This window comes from Pteronotus mesoamericanus, unplaced genomic scaffold, assembly GCF_021234165.1.
Source record: "Pteronotus mesoamericanus isolate MK-2021 breed Mesoamerican mustached bat unplaced genomic scaffold, CSHL_Meso_final contig_57, whole genome shotgun sequence".
In the NCBI taxonomy this organism is placed as follows: Eukaryota; Metazoa; Chordata; class Mammalia; order Chiroptera; family Mormoopidae; genus Pteronotus; species Pteronotus mesoamericanus.
The window spans coordinates 591,969-612,862 of NW_026555203.1; the positions used below are offsets into that span (position 1 = coordinate 591,969).

General features: G+C 40.4%; 1 protein-coding gene across 1 annotated transcript in view; it reads left to right on the plus strand.

Moving 5' to 3' along the window:
* The first annotated feature begins 16,552 nt into the window (after positions 1–16,552).
* Positions 16,553–20,894, plus strand: part of LOC129076156 (A-kinase anchor protein 17B-like) — a 29,231-nt gene continuing 24,889 nt past the window's right edge. The window contains 1 exon segment of the mRNA XM_054580345.1: positions 16,553–16,607. The gene's annotated coding sequence lies outside the window, so the exon portion shown is untranslated.

Below are 20,894 nucleotides of genomic sequence, written 5' to 3' on the forward strand. Positions count from 1 at the left end.
CAATTTTCCCCCTTTGCCCCCCTCCAGCCATCCCACTCCCACCCCCCACTCCCACAGTCAATTCCCACTCTGTTGTCCATGTCCAAGGGTCACTCATACATGTTCTTTGTCTAGTCCCTTTCCCTTCTTTCCACCATTGTCCTCCTACCCTCTCCCCTCTGGTCACTTTCAGTCTGTTCCATGTTCTCATACTTACTTGTGGTTCTATTTTGTTCATTAGTTTATTTTTCATTAGATTCCTCTTATAGGTGAGATCATATGATATTTGTCTTTCACAGACTGGCTTATTTCACTTACCATAATAGTCTCCAGTTAAAGAGCTGAGTTGGGCTGGCCAGATAGATTCTGACAGGATGGGCAGAGGTTGCTATATTCAGGTTCCAGTTTGGAAGAGGAGCTTAAGCTTTCAAGAATACTTCAGAGAGGCAGTGCAATGGTGTGGAAAGACTTCAGGGTCTGGACTAGAAGACTTCAGTTCCAGCCCCAGTTTTGTCACTAACTAGCTGTGTGACCTTGGGTGAATGACACCCTTAGAGGTTCAGTTTTTCCTTGTGATTTTAAATAAAGGCACAGAAATATCACACTCCTAATGCTGTTGTAAAGACTAGGTAAATTAACAAAATTTCATAAAATGCTCTAAGAAACAGAGACATGATGCCAGGCTAGCCAGAGCTCCAGGCAGATTGAAAACACATATGTATACAAATTGCAACCCAAAAGCTAAAAGGTAGGCTGAGAAAGAACTAGCTTCTTCTTGGCTAGATATACAAGTATACTAATTCAGAACTCAACAAAAGTCAGGGTATTCTTTTTCAAAAAGTTCCTATAACTCTGCAATTTAAATGTCCATCCTTGTCATGAACTGTTGGAAAACATAGAAATACTTTCTTTTTTCCCCCCTTCATAACTCTGTATTATGACCCACTGACCAAAGCATTAAGCTCATTACTATCAGTGAGAGTGAAAAACAGGATTTACATTTTAAGAGGAAAATGCTCTCTACTTAGATATGCCAGCACTACAGAGAAACCCAGCAGATGTTTTTAAAAAGAATTAGACTATTGGAGACCTGGCTGGCTTGGCTTACTGGATTGAGTGCCGGCCCGCAAACCAAAGGGTTGCTGGTTTGATTCCCAGTCAGAGCACATGCTTGGGTTATGGGACAGGTTCCCAATAGGAGACACGCAAGAGGCAGCCACACATTGTTATTTCTGTCCCTTTCTTTCTCTTTCCCTTCTTCCCCTATAAAAATAAATAAATAAAAACCTTAAAAAATTAGACTATTTGACATTTCACTGTAATGAGACCTAGAAATAGTACTAGGAAATAAAAACCAACCAGCACCCTGTAAGACAAGGAAAGGAGAGGGTGAGAGAGAGAGACAGAGGGAAGCTAGAGTGTAAATTGATGTAAGAGTTTTTAGAGGGTAATTTGGCAATATACATGTTAAAATTAACACACATACCCTGTCCTTTACCTTTTCTTCCTGAAAAATTCCATTCTAAACCCATTAGGTGAGTCAGAGCAAGGTAGGCATCCTTGTCTACCTTAAGTGGCGAATGGGGGGGGGGACTAGATTGGGGTGTCAGAGACCAAGCACAGTGAAGAGGGTGTCCCTGTGGAGGGCAGCCTTGTATGAAGGACCAGAATCCATGCAACTTGATGCAAGAGTCTCCTGGAAGGGCAAACTGGTGTAGGAAGTCAGAGACTGAGGGGGTTGACAAGGATGTTCCCTGATTGAGTGGCATGGCATGTGGAATCAGAGCCTCAGCAGGATGAGAAGAGAATCTGTGTTGGGGGGCAACCAGTAGTGGGGAATGAGTTGCCCAAAGCAGGGAGAACTGCCATAGTGTCAGGGAGAATGTCAATGGAAATAGGGGATTGGTTACTGTATTATTTATCCATTTCTGTGTAACAATTTACCACACAACTCAGTGGCTTAAAAGAACAAATATTTATTATCTCAATTTTTGTGTGTCAGGAATATGGGCACAGCCAGTCTGGCTCAGAGTCTCTGACAAATTACAATCTGAAGGCTCAGCTGAGAGAGTCTCTGCTTCTAAGCACATTCGTTTGTTTGTTAAAAGGATTGAGGCCCTCACAGGCTGTTGGCTGAGGGCCTCAGTTCCTCCAAGATTGTTGGCCAGAAGCATCCCTCAGCTCCTTGCCATGTGGGCCATTCCATAGGGCAGCGAGAGAGAGAGAGAGAGAGAGAGAGAGAGAGAGAGAGAGAGAGAGAACTAGGCAAAAGCCAGTCTTCTTGTAACCTAATCTTGGAAGTGACATCCTACAACTTTTGCCAAATTCTATCATTAGAAGTGATTCACTAGATCCAGCTTATACTCAAGGAAAGGTGATTTACACAAATGGATGAATACCATTAGGCAGGGATCATTGAGGGCCATCTTACAAAAAATGTCCATACTACCTAAAGTGATTTATAGGTTCAATGTAATCCCTTCAAAATCTTAATGACATTTTTTTTTTACCAAAATAGAAAAAAAAACTCTCAAATTCATATGGAAACACAACAGATCCCAAATAGCCAGAACAGTTTTGAGAAAAAATAAAAAAGTTGGAAGTTTGACACTTCTTGATTTTAAAACATATTATGCAAAGTGATAGTAATTAAAATAAGATGATACTGGCATAAAAACAGACATATAGACCAATGGAACAGATTAGAAAACCCAGAAATAAACCCACAAATGTACAATCCACAAGAGTGCCAAGAATACATAATGAGGAAAGAATAGTCTCTTCAACAAATGGTGCTGGGAAAAGTAGATATCCACCCACAAAAGAATTAAATTGGACTCTTATATAATACACAAAAATCAACTTAAAATAGATTAGAAATTTAAACATAAAACCAGAAACAATACATTGAAAACATTTATTTGCAAAGCTATGTGCATTCCTGTATTTATTGCATCATTATTCACAGGGGCTAAGACATAGAAACCAGTGAAGTGTCCTTTGCTACATAACTGTATAAAGAAGATACAGTACACATATACAATGGAATACTACTCAGCCATAAGAGAAGATGAAATACTGCCATTTGGGACAACATGGATGGATCTTGAGAATATCATGCTAAGAGAAATAAGACAGAAAAATTATGAACCATGTGATTTTACTCATATATGGGATCTAAAACTGAAAGCAACAAATAAACAAGAAAAACAAAACCTCATAGACATAGACAACAGTATCGTGATTAACAGATGGAAAAGGGCAGGAGTTACAGTGGGTATAGGGCAGTTAAATGGTGATGGAAAGAGACTTAACTTTGGGTGGTGGGCATGACAATGCAATATACGGGTGATGTATTATAAGAATGTACACCTGAAACCTGTATGATCTTATTGACCAATGTCCGCTCAATAAATTTAATTAAAAATTTTTTGTCTAAAGTTTTAAAATTAAAAAATATTGCCTTTATTCATCAAAAAAGAACAGACTGTTAACCTTTTGATATATGACCATCCAATCTATTGTATGCAGTATTTTCTAGTCTAGTTGAGATTATAGTGTACATACAATTTAGTATTTTGTTTTTTTACTTTCCACATGTCATTTTCCTTTTAAAACATCTTTTCTCAACTGTTCTAGAAATAATGACAGATTCATTTTAGATAAGATGAATAATAAAACTCTTGGAAAAGAAAAGCATGGGGAAAAAAGATTGGAAGAGGAAAGTATGGATCTGTGATTACTAATAAATGGCTTCCATTTACTTATTTAACACTCTGGAAATCTAAAGTCTATTTTTTTCCTTCTTTCTGTATCTGTATTATATTTTTCCCTATTCATATTTGGACAGTGTTGTTGGGGACAGTATGCTTAAGTGACTGTGTCTGGGGCACAGCAGGACATTTGGGAAAACTTTCAAAGAATCAATGTTAGGAAAATCAAAAGTAAATTACTGCTGAAAAGATTTAGTAATGTTTAAATCTTTCATATAATCTTTATATAATAAACATTTAATAATGTTTAAATCCTTTATATAATGTAATAATATAATAATGTTTAGTAGAGTATTAGAATGTTAGGCCCAAAGTATAGAGATTATCTGGCCTAATTGCCCTTAATTTTACAGATGGAGAAACTGAGCCCCAGAGAAGTAAAATAAGTCACTATAGGCCACACTGCTTCTGATGACAGAGTCTGGACTAAATGTAGGTTTCCTGATTCCTAGATGACTACTTTATAAAACTTCTGAAACCCTTTAAGTCAATTAATTAATCCTCGTAAAAACTGAATGAAGTAGGTTAATGTTATCTATTCTGACTTTAGAGTCATTTACTGATAAAGTGATTAAATGTCTGTAAGCGAAAATGATTCTATTGCAATTAATAATGTTTTTAATTACTCCAAAAAGTGCATACTTTTAATTGGGCTTATCATCTTAAGAATTAGCTTTCAGTTTCTTGGCAACCAGTTTAAAGATCACCACTTCTCACCTGGCATCTTAAATCCCTTTTATATTAAGCATAAAGCCAGTATGCTTAGGAAAATTAAGCAAATACAAAGTCATTATATTAGCTGCCTCTCAGTACTCCTCCAAATGAATGAGTGGAAGTGGGAGTATGTCACCACTGAACTTGCATAAATTATTAGAATGCATCCATTTTCCTGTTTGTTTTCCTTCCAAACGACTTCTGTAGGCTGCAATTTCTTTCTTTTTTAAATTATATTTTATTAATTATGCTATTACACTTATTCCAATTTTCCCCCTTTGTCCCCCCAGCAAGCCCCAACTCCCTCAGGCAACCCCACATCATTGTTCATGTTCATGGGTCATGCGTATAAGTTCTCTGGCTACTCCATTCCCTATACTGTACAGTACATCCCCATGGCTATTCCGTAACTACCTATTTGTACTCCTTACTCCCCTCACCTCTTCACCCTTTCCCCCATATCCTCTTCCATCTGGCAACCATCAAAACACTCTCCATATTCATGATTCTGTCTCTGTTCTTCTTGTTTGTTCAGTTTATTTTTTAGATTCATTTGTTGATAGATATGTATTTATTGCTATTTTATTGTTCATAGTTTTGATTTTCTTTTTCTTAAATAAATCCCTTGAACATTTCATATGATAATGGTTTAGTGATGATTAACTCCTTTAATTTTTTCTTGTCTGGGATGCTCTTTATCTGCCCTTCAATTCTAAATGATAGCTTTGCTGGGTAGAGCAATCTTGGCTATAGGTCCCTGTTTTTCATGGCTATTTCTTGCCAATCCCTTCAAGCCTGCAAAGTTTCTTTTGAGAAATCAGTTGACAGTCTTATGGGAACTCCCCTCTAAGTAACTATCTGCTTTTCTCATGTTGCTCTTAAGATACTCTCTTTAGGACCAAGATGGAGATGTAGGTAGATACACTTTGCTTCCTCGCAAAACCAAAAGAAGGACAGCAACAAATTAAAAACAAAAAATAACCAGAACTGACAGAAAATTGAACTGTATGGAAATCTGACAACCAAAGAGTTAAAGAAGAAACATTCTTCCAGATCAGTAAGAGGGGCAGAAACAGGCAGGGGGGTGGAGAGGACACACAGTAAGGTGGCGGCTGGTGACCCAGGTGGTCCCATATTTGCATGTGGATAAACTGTGAGGTACTGTGCAATCCAAGATTCCAGTGCAAGAAAAGAAAGCCTCAAAACCACTGGAGGTTAAAACTTGTGGCGGTTGTGGTGGCAGGAGAAACTCCCAGCCTCACAGGAGAGTCCATTGGAGAGACCCAAAGAGCCCTAGAACATACACAAACCCACCCAGCCATGAATCAGTACTAAAAGGGCCCAATCTGCTTGTGGGTAGCAGGGAGGTGACTGAAAGCTGGCCAAGAGCTGAACAAGTGGTATTATTCCCTTTCAGACCACTCCCCCACCTACAGCGTCACAACTCAGCAACCTGGGTTGCCCTGCCCTGGCAAATATCTAAGGCTCCACCCCTCCCTATGTAACAGGCATGTTGAGACAAAGAAATATGGCCCAAATGAAAGAACAAATTGAAGCTCCAAAAATAGAACTAAATGATGAGCAGAGCGCCAACCTATTAGATGCACAGTTCAAAACACTGCTAATCTAGATGCTCACTGAATTGGTTGAGTATGGTCACAAAATGGAGGAAAAAGTGAAAACTATGCAAAGTGAAATAAAGAAAAATATACAGAGAAACAACAGTAAAGGGAAGAAAACCATGACTCAAATCAATGACTGGGAGCAGAAGAAAGAGATAAACATTCAACCAGAACAGAATGAAGAAACAAGAATTTTAAAAAAATGAGGAGAAGTTTAGGAACCTCTGGGACAACTTTAAATGTTCCAACATCCGAATCATACGAGTGCCAGAAGGAGAAGAGGAAGAGCAAGAAATTGAAAACTTATCTGAAAAAATAATGGGGGAGAACTTCCCCAATCTGGCAAAGGAAATAAACTTCCAGGAGATCCAGGAAGCTCAGAGAGTCCCAAAGAAGTTGGACTCGAGGAAGCACACACCAAGGCACATCATAATTCCATTACCCAAGATTCAAGATAAGGAGAGAATCTTAAAAGCAGCAAGAGAAGAGGAGACCATTACCTACAAAGGAGTTCCCATAAGGCTATCAGTTGATTTCTCAAAAGAAACCCTGCAGGCAAGAAGGGGCTGGAAAGAAATATTGAAAGCCATAAGACAAGGACCTACATCCAAGATTACTCTATCCAGCAAAGCTATCCTTTAAAATGGAAGGGCAGATAAAGTGCTTCTCTGATAAGGTCAAGTTAAAGAAGTTCATCACCACCCAGCCCTTATTATATGAAATGTTAAAGGGATTTATCTAAGAAAAATAAGATAAAAAACTATGAACAGTAAAATGACAACAAACTCACAACTATCAAAACTGAACCTAAAAAAAACAAAACAAAACCAATCTAAGTAAACAACTAGAACAGGAAAAGAATCATAGAAATAGAGATCAGAGTGGAGGAGGAGGGGAGAATGGGGGGAAAATGTACAGGAAATAAGAAGCATGAATAGTGTGTACAAAATAGACAGGGGGAGGTTAAGAATAGTATAGGAAATGGAGAAGCCAAAGAACTTATATGTACGACCCATGGACATGAACTAAGTGGCAAGAGGGAATTCTGGGGGGAGGGGTGATGCAGCGTGGGGGGAATAAAAGGGAGAAAGAAATGGGACAACTGTAATAGTGTAATCCCTAAAATATATATTTTACAAAAAGATTCTCTCTTTATCTTTAACCTTTGGCATTTTAATCACGATGCATCTTGCAGTGGACCTCTTTACATCCACTTTGTTTGGGACTCTGTGCTTCCTGGACTTGTATGTATATTTCCTTCACCAAATTAGGGGAGTTTTCTTTCATTATTTTTTAAAATAGAGTTCCAATGTCTTACTCTTTATCTTCTCTTTCTGTCACCCTTATATGCGAATGTTAGTGCACTTGAAGTTGTCCCAAGGGCTGCTTATACTATCCTCGTTTTTTTGGATTCTTTCTTCTTCTTGTTCTGATTGGCTGGATTTTTTCCCCTTATGTACCATATCATTGCTTTGATTCTTTGTTTCATCCATTCTACTGTTTGTTGATTCCCTGTAAATTGTTCTTTATTTCCATTAGTTTATCCCTCATTTCTATCTGGGTCTTTTATTTTTAATGTGAATTTTTATTTATCTCTCATATAATGGTCTTTTTTCCCTTTTTAAAAAAGTATATTTTATTGATTGTGTTATTATAATTGTCCCAATATTTTTCCCTTTTGTCCCCCTCCACTGAGTACCCTACTTCCCTCCAACAATCCCCCCCTTAGTTCGTGTCCATGGGTCATGCATATTAGTTCTTTGGTTTCTCCATTTCCTATACTATTCTTAACCTCCCCCAGGCTATTTTGTACCTACCAATTATGTTTCTTAATCCCTGTAACTTTACTCTCATTCTCCCCTTTCCCCTACCCCACTGATAACCCTCCATGTGACCTCCATTTCTATGATTCTGTTACTATTTTAGTTGTTTGCTTAGTTTGTTTTCGTATTTTTTTAGATTCAGTTGTTGATAGTTGTGAGTTTGTTGTCATGTTACGGTTCGTAGTTTTAATTTTCTTCTTTTTCTTAAATAAGTCCCTTTAACATTTCATGTAATAAGGGCTTGGTGATGATGAACTCCTTTAGCTTTACCTTGTCTGGAAAGTACTTTATCTTCCCTTCCATTCTAAATGATAGCTTTGTTGGATAGAGTAATCTTGGTTCTAGGCCCTCTCTTTTCATCACTTTGAATGTTTCTTGCTAGTCCCTTCTTCCCTGCAAAGTTTGTTTTGAGAAATCAGCTGATAGTCTTATGCGAACTCCTTTGTAGGTAACTCTCTTCTTTCCTCTTGCTGCTTTTGAGATTCTCTCTTTATCTTTTATCTTTGGCATTTTAATTATGATGTTTTTGGTGTGGCCCTCTTTGGGTCCACCTTATTTGGAACTCTCTGTGCTTCCTGGACTTTTCTCTCATTATATTTTCAAATAAGTTTTTGAATTCTGCTTTTCTTTTTCTCCTTCTGGCATCCCTATGATACAGAGGTTGGCGCATTTGGAGATGTCCCAGAGATCTTATACTACCCTCATTTAAAAAAAAAAATCTTGTTTATTCATTCTGTACCAGTTGACTGCTTGTTTCTTCCTTATTCCAAATTGGTTCGAACCTAGCTTCAGTCCCCTTGCTGTCGGTTCCCTGTGGGCTTTTCTTTATTTCACTTAGTGTAGTCTTCATTTCTTCCCGTATGCCTTTGCTGTACTCAATGAGTTCTCTGAGCATCCTTATCACCAGTGTTTTGAACTCTACATCTGACAGGTTAGCTATCTCTGTTTCACTCAGTTCTTTTTCTGGAGCTTTGACTTGTTTTATTATTTGGGGCATATTTCTTTGTTTCCTCAATTTGGCAGCTTCCCTGTGTTCGTTTCTGTGTATTAAGTAAAGCTCGTCTTGGCACACCCATCTGGATGAATATTTATTCTTTAAATTATTGATTGCTGGATTTTCATACAGTTCATTTTTTCTGGCACTTCTGGTTGTTTTTGTTTTGAGTTTAGTTGTGATCCTTCTTATGTTTGTGTGAGGAGGAGAAATGCGTCTACCTGTGCTTCCATCTTGCCCAGAAGTCCTCCTGCCTGCATTTTTTTTTATGCTGTTGAGGTTCTCACTAAGTTCCTTGAGTATCCTTGTAACCGGTGTTTTGAACTTTGCATCTGATAGATTGCTTATCTCCATTTCATTTTGTTCTTTTTCTGTTCTTTCTTTTGGATCGTGTTTCTTTGTCTCCTCATTTTGGCAACCTCCCTGTGTTTGTTGCTATGTATTAGAAAGAGCTGCTATGACTCCCTGTCTTGGTAGTGTGGCATAATGCAGGAGGTATCCTATAGGGTCCAGTGGCACAGCCTCCCCTATCACCCAAGCTGGGTACCCGAGTTGTGCCCTTCATGTGGGCTGAGTACATCCTCCTCTTGTATTTGAGTCTTGATTGCTGTTGGCAGGCTAATGGTAGGGATTTACCTAGCCAGTCAGCTGCAAGGACTGGCTGTGATCACTGGCAACTGACCTCCATACTCCATGGAGGATCAGCTGTGCAGGTGCATGGTGGTGGTGCTCTGACACGGCCTGTAGCTGTCCACTGGTTGCACAGGCTCTGGGGTTTCCTGGGTGGTTCAGACCAAATTCAACCCCCACCTGTGTTCCACCCAGGGATACCCAAGGGCTATCATGCTGTCTGCTTTGGCATCAAAGAGAGCTTATTCTTTCCAAAAAAGGACCTATAGTGCCCAAATTAGTTCCAGCCACGATGAAAATGCCCAGGCCCCCAGTGCTCTGGTCTCAGCCAGCAAGGGTAGAAGGATTATAGACAGAGCATATCATTTGACTTTATTGATAGGGAAACTGAGGCCTAGAGTGGCATAGTCACTTGCCCAAGGTTAATGACAGAGCTGGAACGTGAGTATCCTGAGTAATGGTTTAACCTACATGAGTCGTAGCTTCCTCCCCTGGAAAATAGAAATTAAGATACATATTCAAGTTATTATGAGGATCAAATATGACAAAATAAGTGAAAACACTTTGAAAACTGCAATTTGTTACAGGTACCTTAATTTTTTTTCAATTAATCTATGCTGCTTTCCTTATGCCAAATGTTAGTAACTAGTAAATGTTAGCATGTGGGTCTTCCAAGTGGTATTTTTAAAAAAATTTATTTCTCCATTACAGTTGACATAGAAAATTATGTTAGTTTCAGGTGTGAGACAGTGATTACACATTTATATAACTTACAAAGTGATCACCAGAATAAATATAGTAACCATCTGACACCATACATAGTTATTACAATATTATTGACTATATTACCTGTGCTATAATTTACAACCTTGTGTCTATTTTAATAACTGGCATTTTATACTTCTTAATCCCTTTCACCTTTTAACCTCACCCTCTTTAGTCCCCATCCCATCTGGCAACAGTAAATTTGTTCTCTGTACCTATGAGTTTGTTTCTGTTTTGCTTGTTTGTTTATTTTGTGTTTTCTGGATTCCACATAGAAGTGAAATCATACGGTGTTTGTCTTTCTCTGTCTAACTTATTTCACTTAGCATAATACCCTCTAGGTCCATCCATGCTGTCACAAAGGGCAAGATTTCATTCTTTTCTGTGGCTGAGTAATATTTTGTTGTACATATGTACCACATCTTCTTTATCTAATCGTCTATTAATAGGTACTTGGGTTGCTTCCAGATCTTGGTTATTGTAAATTGCACTGCAATGAACATAGGGTTGTGTATATCTTTTTCAAATTGGTGTTTTGGATTTCTCTGGGTAAATGCCCAGAATTGAATTTCTGGGTCATATGGTAGTTCTTCTTTTATTGTTATTTTTTTTAGGAACCTTCATACTGTTTTCCATAGTGGCTGCAATTTACAATCCCACCAACAGTGCATGAGGTTCCCTTTTCTCCACATCCTCGCCAGCACTTGCAGTTTGTCAATTTATTGATGATAACCATTCTGACAGGTGTGAGGTGATATCTCATTGTGGTTTTAAAATTTCTTGGTGAATTTACTGGGGTGATATTAGTTAATAAAATTGTATAGTTTCAAGTATACAATTCTGTAATGCATCATCTGTATATTGTATTGTGTGTTCACAATCCAAAGTCAAGTCTCTTTCTGTCACCATTTACCCCTCCTTTACCCTCTTAAACCTCCCCACACCTTCCTTTCCATCTGGTAATCACCATACTGTTGTCTGTGTCTATGAGTTGGTTATTTTTTATTTTTACTTAATTCTCCCAACCCCCCCTCTCCTCTGACAGCTGTCAGTCTGTTTTTTTGTATCTATGAGTCTGTTTCTATTTTATTTGTTTATTTTGTTCATTAGATTCCACATATAAGTGAAATCACATGGTACAATATTTGTATTCCTCCGATTGGCTTATTTCACTTAGCATAATACTCTCTAGATCCAGCCATGCTGTCGCAAAAGGTAAGATTTTCTTCTTTTTTATGGCTGAGTAGTATTCCATTGTGTAAATGGACCACAGAATTTTATCCACTCATCTACTGGTGGACACTTGGGCTGCTTCCAAATCTTGGCTATTATAAATAACACTGCAAAGAACATAGGGGTGCACATATTCTTTCAAATCAGTGTTTTGAGTTTCTTTGGATATATCCCCAAAAGTAGAATTGCTGGGTTATAAGGCAGTTTCACTTTTAATTTTTTGAGGAAACTTCATACTGTTTTCTACAGTGGCTGCACCAATCTGCATTCCAACCAAGAGTGCACAGGGGTTCCCTTTTCTCCACATCTTTGCCAGCACTTGCAGTTTCTTGACTTATTGAAGATAGCCCTTCTGAGAACTGTGAGGTGATATCTCATTGTGGTATTAATTTGCATTTCTCTGATGATTAGTGATGTTGAGCATCTTTTCATATGTCTATTGTCCATCTGCATGTCCTCTTTGGACAAATGTCTATTCAGGTCCTCTGTTTATTTTTAAATTGGATTGCTTTGGGGTTTTTGGTGTTCAGTTGTATGAGTTTCTCATATAGCTTGGATATTAACCCCTTATTAGGTGTATCTTTGGTGAATATCTTTCCTCAATCAGTAGGGTTTCTTTTCATTTTTGATGGTTTCCTTTGCTGTGCAAAAACTTTTTAGTTTGATGTAATCTCATTTCTTTTTTCTTTTTATTTCTTTGCCTAAGGAGACATAGGCAAAATAATATTGCTAAGAGAGATGTCAAAGAGACTTCTGCTTATGTTTCAGGGATTTTAATTTTGAAAGAGGAAGTCCTAAAGACACATTTAACCCTGGAGGAAAAAAACAGATAAAGACTCATTCTGGTTGCCCCTTAAATCGCTTAGTGATGTAGAGCCATATATCTTAACTGCTTTCAGAGGCCTGGGAGCTAAAAACTTTGTCAAGAGCCTGAAAAACTTCCCACAACAGTAGTTCTAAGCATTTAGGGTGGGGGTTCGTTAAATAAACCTTAAAGTCCTTTCCAACACTGAAGTCCTGTCATTGTGTCATTCCAATTTCCTGAACACAGAAGAGAATAGAGTTCTGTTCATGTGTTTTCTCTTCAGACCCCAGATATATTAATGTCATAATATAATACAAGTTTCTATCCTGACCTTATTGTTTATAATATATATTTTTGTTAAGATATAATTGGCATATAACTATGTAAGTTTGAGGTGTACAACGTGTTGATTTGATTTTCCTTGATTTTTTTTTAGAACAAAAAAATATCCAGACATGTATTTTATTTATTTATTTATTTATTTATTTTTACATAGGATGAACTGTTTAGTCTTTTTTTACCTCTTTAATATTACATGCAAACTTTACATCATTTTATTTTATTTTTTTAAATTTTATTTTAATTTATTTTTTCAAATACATTTGTCTCTGCCTCCCCCCCACCACTTTCCCTTGCCCCCTCCCTCCTTCCCTCCCTCAGCTCTTCCCCTTTAGTTTTGTCCATGAGTCCTTGCAATATGTTCCTTGATTTTCCTCTTCCCTTCCTTTTCCCTGCCCCCCTCCCTCCTTCCCTCTTGTCTCTGTTGATTTCTATTCATTTCAGTGTTGCTGGTCTTATTTTCCTTGCATCTTTGTATTGTTGGTTAGGTTCCACTTATAGGTGAGATCATATGGTATTTGTCTTTTGCCCCCTGGCTTATTTCGCTTAGCATAATGCTCTCCAGTTCCATCCATGCTGTTGCGAAGTGTAGTAGTTCTTTTTTTCTTTCTGCTGCGTAGTACTCCATTGTGTATATGTACCATAACTTTTTGATCCAATCATCTACTGATGAGCATTTAGGTGGCTTCCAACACTTGGCTATTGTCAATTGTGCTGCTATGAACATTGGGGTGCATAGGTTCTTTTGTATTGGCGTTTTGGTATTCTTAGGGTATAGTCCCAGCAGGGGAATGACTGGATCAAAAGGCAGTTCCATTTTCAGCTTTTTGAGGAAATTCCACACTGCTTTCCACAGTGGCTGCACCAGTCTGCATTCCCACCAACAGTGTACTAGGGTTCCCTTTTCTCCACAGCCTCGCCAGCACCTGTTGTTTGTTGATCTGTTTATGATGGCCATTCTGACCAGTGTGAGGTGGTACCTCATGGTGGTTTTGATCTTCATTTCTCTGATGGCTAGTGATGCTGAGCATCCTTGATTTTCCTTGATCTTAAAAAAGAAAAATAAAAAGAAAAGAGAACCCAACACACTCACAAAATATGTACATACTCTCATGCACTCAGAACACTTTGACAAGCTGGGTTTTAATAAATTAAAGTAAACATGAAGGGAAAGGGCCATAACTTTTAGCCTTCAATCTGCCAAACTTGATGGAGTGAGTTTGAATCCTATTTAATAATACTTGTGAAGAAGAAAAAAATAATTTTTCTTCTACCTTTCTAAGTTTGGCTAATCTAATAATTAAATTAATTTGAGACAGATTAATGTAAGAGAATAATAAAATTTATTGCATATGTATATATATGGGTTCCCTAAGCATAAGGGACCTCAGGACAAAACAGACAGTTGAGGCTTATATGCCATTCTGAACTAAGTAGAGGGAGGCAGGAGTTTGGGACTTCAAAGGGAAAGCAGGCAATTCATAAGTAGATGAGAAAGAGCAATCATTTGGTAAACATTCTTGCCCAGAATCCAGAAACAGTGGGACAAACTTTGTTTGTAGATTCCCCCATGTGTCTGCCACACTTAGTTTATATTATGCTAAGGGAGTAATTCTCTTCCTTTAAGTAGGTTTTTCTATCTGAACTTCTTTAGGCAGGTAAGTGTAAGGTAAAAGTCTCCTCTTAAGTCTTTTGTTTCTTAAAATAGCCAGCTTAAAATAGTCAGTATCCCAAAAAGACATATTTTGGGGTGGCAAACTCTGCTTCCCTTCACTCAGCAAGGAAGGAAATCCCAGTGTCGGTTTCCCCCAAAACTTTAGTTATTTGGATTAATCTGAAGTCCAAATGGATCATTCCAGCTGGCTGCCTGATACCTGTGTGGCAATAGGAATTGAAGCAGAGTTATTACACTCTACTCAGATGGAAGGACCAAATCAAAAATTTAAAAATCACATTTTTATACTTTCAGTTCTTGATGCATAGTAGATGTTGAGTTAGATGTGATCAGTCAATAAATAAAATACATGACTGTGTTGTAGGTCAGAACTAGGAGGGTAAGGAGCTGCTTACTCCAAAGTTTGTATCAAAGGGTTAGAAGTGTCCGGGACCATGGCTCATTTGAGAAACAATAGGAAATTCAGTTGAACTGAAGTACTCTGAACTGAAGTATAGAGTACTCTGTGGTGGATGTGTAACAGCTAGAAATGAGGGTGAGCAGGTGAAACCAGATCACAAAGGGTTTTATATTCCATGCCATGGGTTTGGGATCTTATCTTGAAAGCAAAGGAGAAAGGAGTGAAAGAAAGGGAGTAGAAAGGGGTTTGAAGCTGGGGTGGGCTCTTTAGTTGGAGCATGATGACATGATTATTTATGTGTTTTAGAGATGGCTCTGACTTCTGATGTAATATGGATGAGAAGAGCATTGGGAAGCCAGCCAGGAGGGTGCAAACAAGACAAGGACCTGAGCAAGGCAGTGGTAGCAAGCAGAGATCGAAAGATATTTAGGACAGAATGAGGGACAAAAAGGTGCTAGAAGATAGAAGCTACCACCTTGACAGAAGAGAGTGAAATTAGTACCCCCCACAAAAACAAAATCCATTGACATTTGCCACTAACCAAGTAAAAAATAGAGCCTTGTGATAGCAGCATTTATGAGAAATAGCCCAGAGGTAAATTGACAGTAAATCTAATGTGTGTCAGCCACATGATAGAGCAGTCAAGAAAGCAAATGTCATCTTAGGGAGCTCAAGGAGAAAAGTCCAGTGTAGTCAAAGGATGTGTCAATCCTGGTCTGCTGTGTACAGAAGGGCCTGTGCCCTGGGGTTGGGAGCATGGGGAGGGGGGTAGGAGAGACTAACTTTCCACCTTCCATTTTCAAAGGGTATAAAGGAATAGTTGTAAACTAAAGAAAAACAAAAACCAAAACCTTGAACTCAGGTTTTTGGATCAACAGAGCCTGGAAGAACTGTGTGGGGCCAGATTTGTCTTCAAGTTGTTGCACCACCATGGAAGGAGGGACGAAACTGGATTTGCATGGCCTTGAGGCGACAGAAGTTAGCAGATGGCCAGTTTCACTCAGCCTAAAATCATGAGGCAGAGAACCAAGCAGTTGTCCAAGGAGCCAGTGAATCACTGGAAGTTGTCCAGCTTAGGGACCCTGTATATGGGACACACACACACACAGAGGCACACACACAACCTCCCCCCCCCCAAAAAAAAAACAACCCGCAACCACTGCGGAGATAAGAGTCAGTAGATGATCTTTGCTGTTCTTGCTGGCCCTGTGAAGTGTAAACTCTGGCCAAGCGGATGTACATTTCTCAACCATCCTGCCTCAGGGATGAGGTGAACAACAGTACCTCTCCGTTAGCTTTCTTATACCCGTTTATTCAAAGGTCGCGTGGAGGTCTGTAGGCTAAGTATGTTGCAACCTCTGAATCACTGTAACTTTGTGAGAGCGTTAGGGATGGGGGGAGCCCAGGCAAAGCCCGGCCATCACCAGGAGCAACGGCGCAGTGGGATAAACTTTGGCTCTGGCTTTGTCGCAAGACAGAGGCGGGGCTACTTGAATGGTGTCTCAGGAGAAGGCGATTGGCCCCGTGGGAATCTAAAGGGCGGGACTAGTCCATTGTTGCCATTGGTTCTTAAGGCAAGTTGAGGGTTGGCAGCGAGGGGGTGCAGCCTGTGCTGGCCGCAGCTGGGCGAGGGGCACACAGGGCGTTGGCACCAGGGTGCGCGCTTGCGTCGCCGGCTTGGATTCAGTGAGAACGCTTGTGTCATTCAACAGCTTGCCTCGCAGGCCATAGTCTCACGGAGCAACTGAGAGCTTTGCCGGTGCAATTGCGGCGGCTGGACAGAGGCAGCGGCGGCGGAGGCAGACCCGCTATCCCGGTGATCCAAGAGGAGACGCAGTGGCTTCTGAGGTTCCCGGTAAATGCCCTCAAGCTCTGCTCGCAGAAAAGGCGACCACGTCCCACTCCGGCCGGCCTCCCTGGCCTACCGGAGCTGTGGGGCCTTGCTGATAAGGCCACCCCGGACCCTCGGTGGGGATTAGGAAGAAGATGTGGAGAAGACCTGGGCCACCCTGCCTGCCCCTGAAGAGTCAGGTTTCCCAGAGATGCAGCCAGGCTCTTTCTCTGGCCCTTTCCTTTCACCCTAGACCTTGCCTCTCCTCCTGTGGCCCTGGCGCTGTACTAGGGGGTGCTCGGGCTGCTGTTCCAGCTGAGGTCACTCAGGGCACCCACCTGGGGTACACTGGCAGTGGTATGCCCCTCGTGGGAATTGAAGGTGCCCTCTCCTGTTGGATCCACACGCCAGGGGCCAGGGAGTTCGCTCTGCTACGAGGTCCTTGGCTTCAGGCACGTGTCAAGAGTTTCAGATTGAGGTTTCCAGTACAGATGCACTAAGACCTTTTTCAGTCTCCTTAAGGGAGTAGGTCTCACCCACAAGGCACGGCAGGGAGTACTGACTTGTGTGCGGGGGTGGGCAGTGGAGCAAGGGGAAGAAGCAAGTTGAAGAGGCCAACACTGTAGGAGAAACTGCCATCCCTGAGTGCAGAGGAATCGTGGAGTCCTTGGGACCCATGTCTTCTTTACATTTGGGCTACTGCTTTTTGAATTTCATTTAAAGCCCACAACTACCGGAGAACTTTGCAATGCTGCTAACTCCAAGGAGTGATTGGTATTAGAAAACCGGGTTCTAGTGTGAGTGATTGGTTACCCTTTGGGCCTTTTCATTTTCTCTGTCTTTTCTAGATTGAGAATGAGGTGTCAACTATCATGTCTATTTTGTACTGTTTCCTACCTACCTCTGATCTAACTTTGTAACTTCATGCTGTTGACAGTGTGTAAACTTGCGCAGCACAACTGGTAGAGAAAACCACTCTAAGGGACAGTATAGTTGGGACCTCCCAAGTTCTGTTTTTCATTTGCTTTTAGAATAATAAGGCATTCAAGTGGTCACATTATTTTTCTGTGCCCTGTGTAAGAGGGAGGAAATCACTCAAAACATGGGGTAACGTGAAACATGGAGTAACTTGCACGAAGGTATTTTTACTCTGACTCTTAAACACAGAGAAAGCATGACAATGGGATTAGGCCTGCTGGCACTGGTTCCCTAGGAGATCCCAGTTATGCATATCAGAGGATGGGTGGGGCTGACTTGTGGTGGAGTAACATTTGAGGGACTGGGCCAGCAGAGACCATCTTTGCTCTGGTGGGTCATGCACTTTCCATATAGTCCAAGCCAAAGATCACACCTGCAGTTGGCCCATTTATCTGGGTTCCCTATCATACATTCATGTGAAGAGAGTGGCCTTTTACTGGTTTCATATGTCATTTCCAGCATCAGAAGGAAAGGTGAGGCACAGAGGTTCAGAAATGTGGAGATAATGGTGGTGGTGGTGGTAGTGGTGTGTGTGTATGAGAGAGAGAGACTGGTTTTCTTCAAATATGGAAGCAGCTCTCTGCCACAGACACTGGCCACATGTTTATCTTCCCAGCATGCATTTCTGCCTTTGCTAGGAAGAGGGGCTTTTGCTGAGTTGTTTCAGATGCAGGTGGTGATATGTGTGCAACGCTGATTTAGTGTCCACTGGGGTGTATATGAGTACTATGTTATATCCAATGTGCTCCTGGAACTTTAAGAAGCTTTAAAGCCAAGATGGAGGTGGATGTAAACTAATGCCTGGGGCCCAGTCTGACCAAACGTGGACCGCATGGAATCCAGTGGTGTTTCACTCAGAAAATACAGTAAAAGAGCTGACCCACTTACAGGAAGAGAAGGTCAGCTGTAGTAAACAAAGCTCACATTAATTGAGCACTAATTGGGGATCAAGTACTCTACTTGCATCGTTTCCCTTAATCCTTCGAAAATTCTATAAGGTAGGCCCTATTATTATCTTCTGAAGCTCAAAGAGGTTAGATAAATCACCTAAGAAGTATCTCCATATGTTCTAGATGGACAGGGATAAGCCATTTCTGTATTGGTCTTTGGAGTGAAATTCTTCATTGTGGAGATGTGTCCTGCACTGCAGGTCACTTAGCATCTCTGGCCATCTGCCCACCACATGGCAGTGATATCCTTCCCTATACCAGTTATTGCAACAACTACAACCAGCTCTCCCTGTGCATGTCCCAAGACTCTTGAAGGAACACTACTAGCACATTTGAAAACCACTGACACATTCCCAGAAACTCCAGCACTCCTTTCATGTGAAAGAGCATTAAAACCATTATCATTTCTCTGACCCACAGTATCCTATGCTTCTGATGGCATTCACCATTTATTTCCACAGATCCCTGTTAATTGACTTAATTTCTTTCTCTTTTTAGTCTCAGTTCTTTGTGAGTGACTCATCATTGTATCCCCTGAAAAGTCTCACACTGAGCAGATGCTTGGTATGTACACCTGATTGATCTCCAAGTTCACTGATTAATGTTAATAGCTCTAGGAGCCTGAAAGAACAAACAAGTCTGCATTAGCATTGCACAATTCATCTTTAGGTTCTATTATTACTATTTTCACCCCTATGTACTAGGCGCCAAAGGTAAAATGACAAATCAGACAGATACAGTCCCTGCCCTGATGGAATTTGTAAAGTGGGGGTAGAGAAGGCGGAGATAAAAAACATTAAAAAATACTCATGTTAATTTGATCATTTCAGTGTTAGAGTGAAAATGAAATGTGTTGATATGCTACAACATACAACATGACAAGAGTAGGAGCAGTGCTATTTAAGATAATGCTCAGGGAAGACTTCTCTGGGCCGTGTCTGAAACATGAGAAGGAACCAGTCATGGGAAAATCTTGGGGGAGAGAACACCTCAGCTGGAAGGAATCACAAGTGCAAAAAGCCCTGAGGAGTGATGCTTATAAAGAACAGTAAAAAGGCCAGTGTGACTGGGATGGGCCAAATAGGGCAGTAGCAGACAAAATGAATTGAAAGAGATGAGTAGGGGCCATATTTCGAGGATAAGCAGTTTGGATTTTGTTCGAAGCATGGTGAAAAGCCACTGGAGGGTTTTGAACAGAGGAGTGATGCGATCCGACTGAAAGTTTTTTTAAAAAACATTTTAGCTGTTGTGTAGTGTAGACTCTCTGGGGGCAAGGATGGAAGAAGAGAGACTAGTTTGGGAGGCTGTTGCAGTAATCCAGGTTAGAGATGATGGTGTCTTGGAGCTGGAAGATGGAGGTGTATTTGGAATGTGTGGTAAACATGGGGTCAAAACGACTTGCTGAATGATTGAGTCTCAGGGAATGGAGCAATAACCCCTGGCTTTGAGCTTGAGCATGTGGGTGGAGGGGAGGTCTGTTGGGGAGATAGGAATCACTGGGTGACTTCCAAGGGTTCTGTTGCATTTGTTAGGTTGAGATGTGAATGAAACATTCAGCTTGGAAACACTGAATAGGCAGTTGAATTATCAATGTAATGGTTGGCTGGAGCTTCATCCTATATAAAAATTAAATGCAAATTAAAATGACTTTAAGTTACTGTTATATACTAATAAAAGTAGCAGAAATAGATATGATAATGAGCCAATGTGAGCAGGGCTGCACGGACTACATGGGAGTCGGGCATGTTAAAACTGATGCTACCATGATAAGTTGACTGATTCCTTCAGGGGAACAATTTGACAATGTGTAATAAACCATATGAACTTATTCCTAACTTTTTGTATGGTAATATATGTTGATGTGGAAATACTTTTTTAAATCCTCACCGAAGGATATTTTTATTGACTTTAGAGAGAGAGGAGGAGGAGAGAGAAAAAGAGAGAGGGAGGGACAGAGAGAGGTCAATTTTTCTCATATGCACCCTGAACTGGCATTGAACCTACAACCTAGGTATGTGCCCTGACTGAGGATTGAACCACAACCTCACATCCTTTTGGTGTACAAGGCAATGCTCCAACTAGCTCAACCACCCAGCTGGGGCTGGAAATCATTTTTTTTTAAATGTGGACAAAAATTTTCATAGTGGTGTCCTTTCTTTTACTAGTAGCCTTGGATGGCATGGCTCTGTTGGTTGGAGCATCCTCCTGTGGGAACTGAAAGGGTCAGTGGTCCAATTCCCAGTCAGGGCACATGCCCAGGTTGTGGGTCAATCCTCCATTGAGGCACATGCATCAGTGTTTCTCGCTTTCTCCCCTGCTTCTCTTCTCTCTTGAATGAGAATAAAATAAACATTTACAAGGAACATATAGCAAGGACTCATGG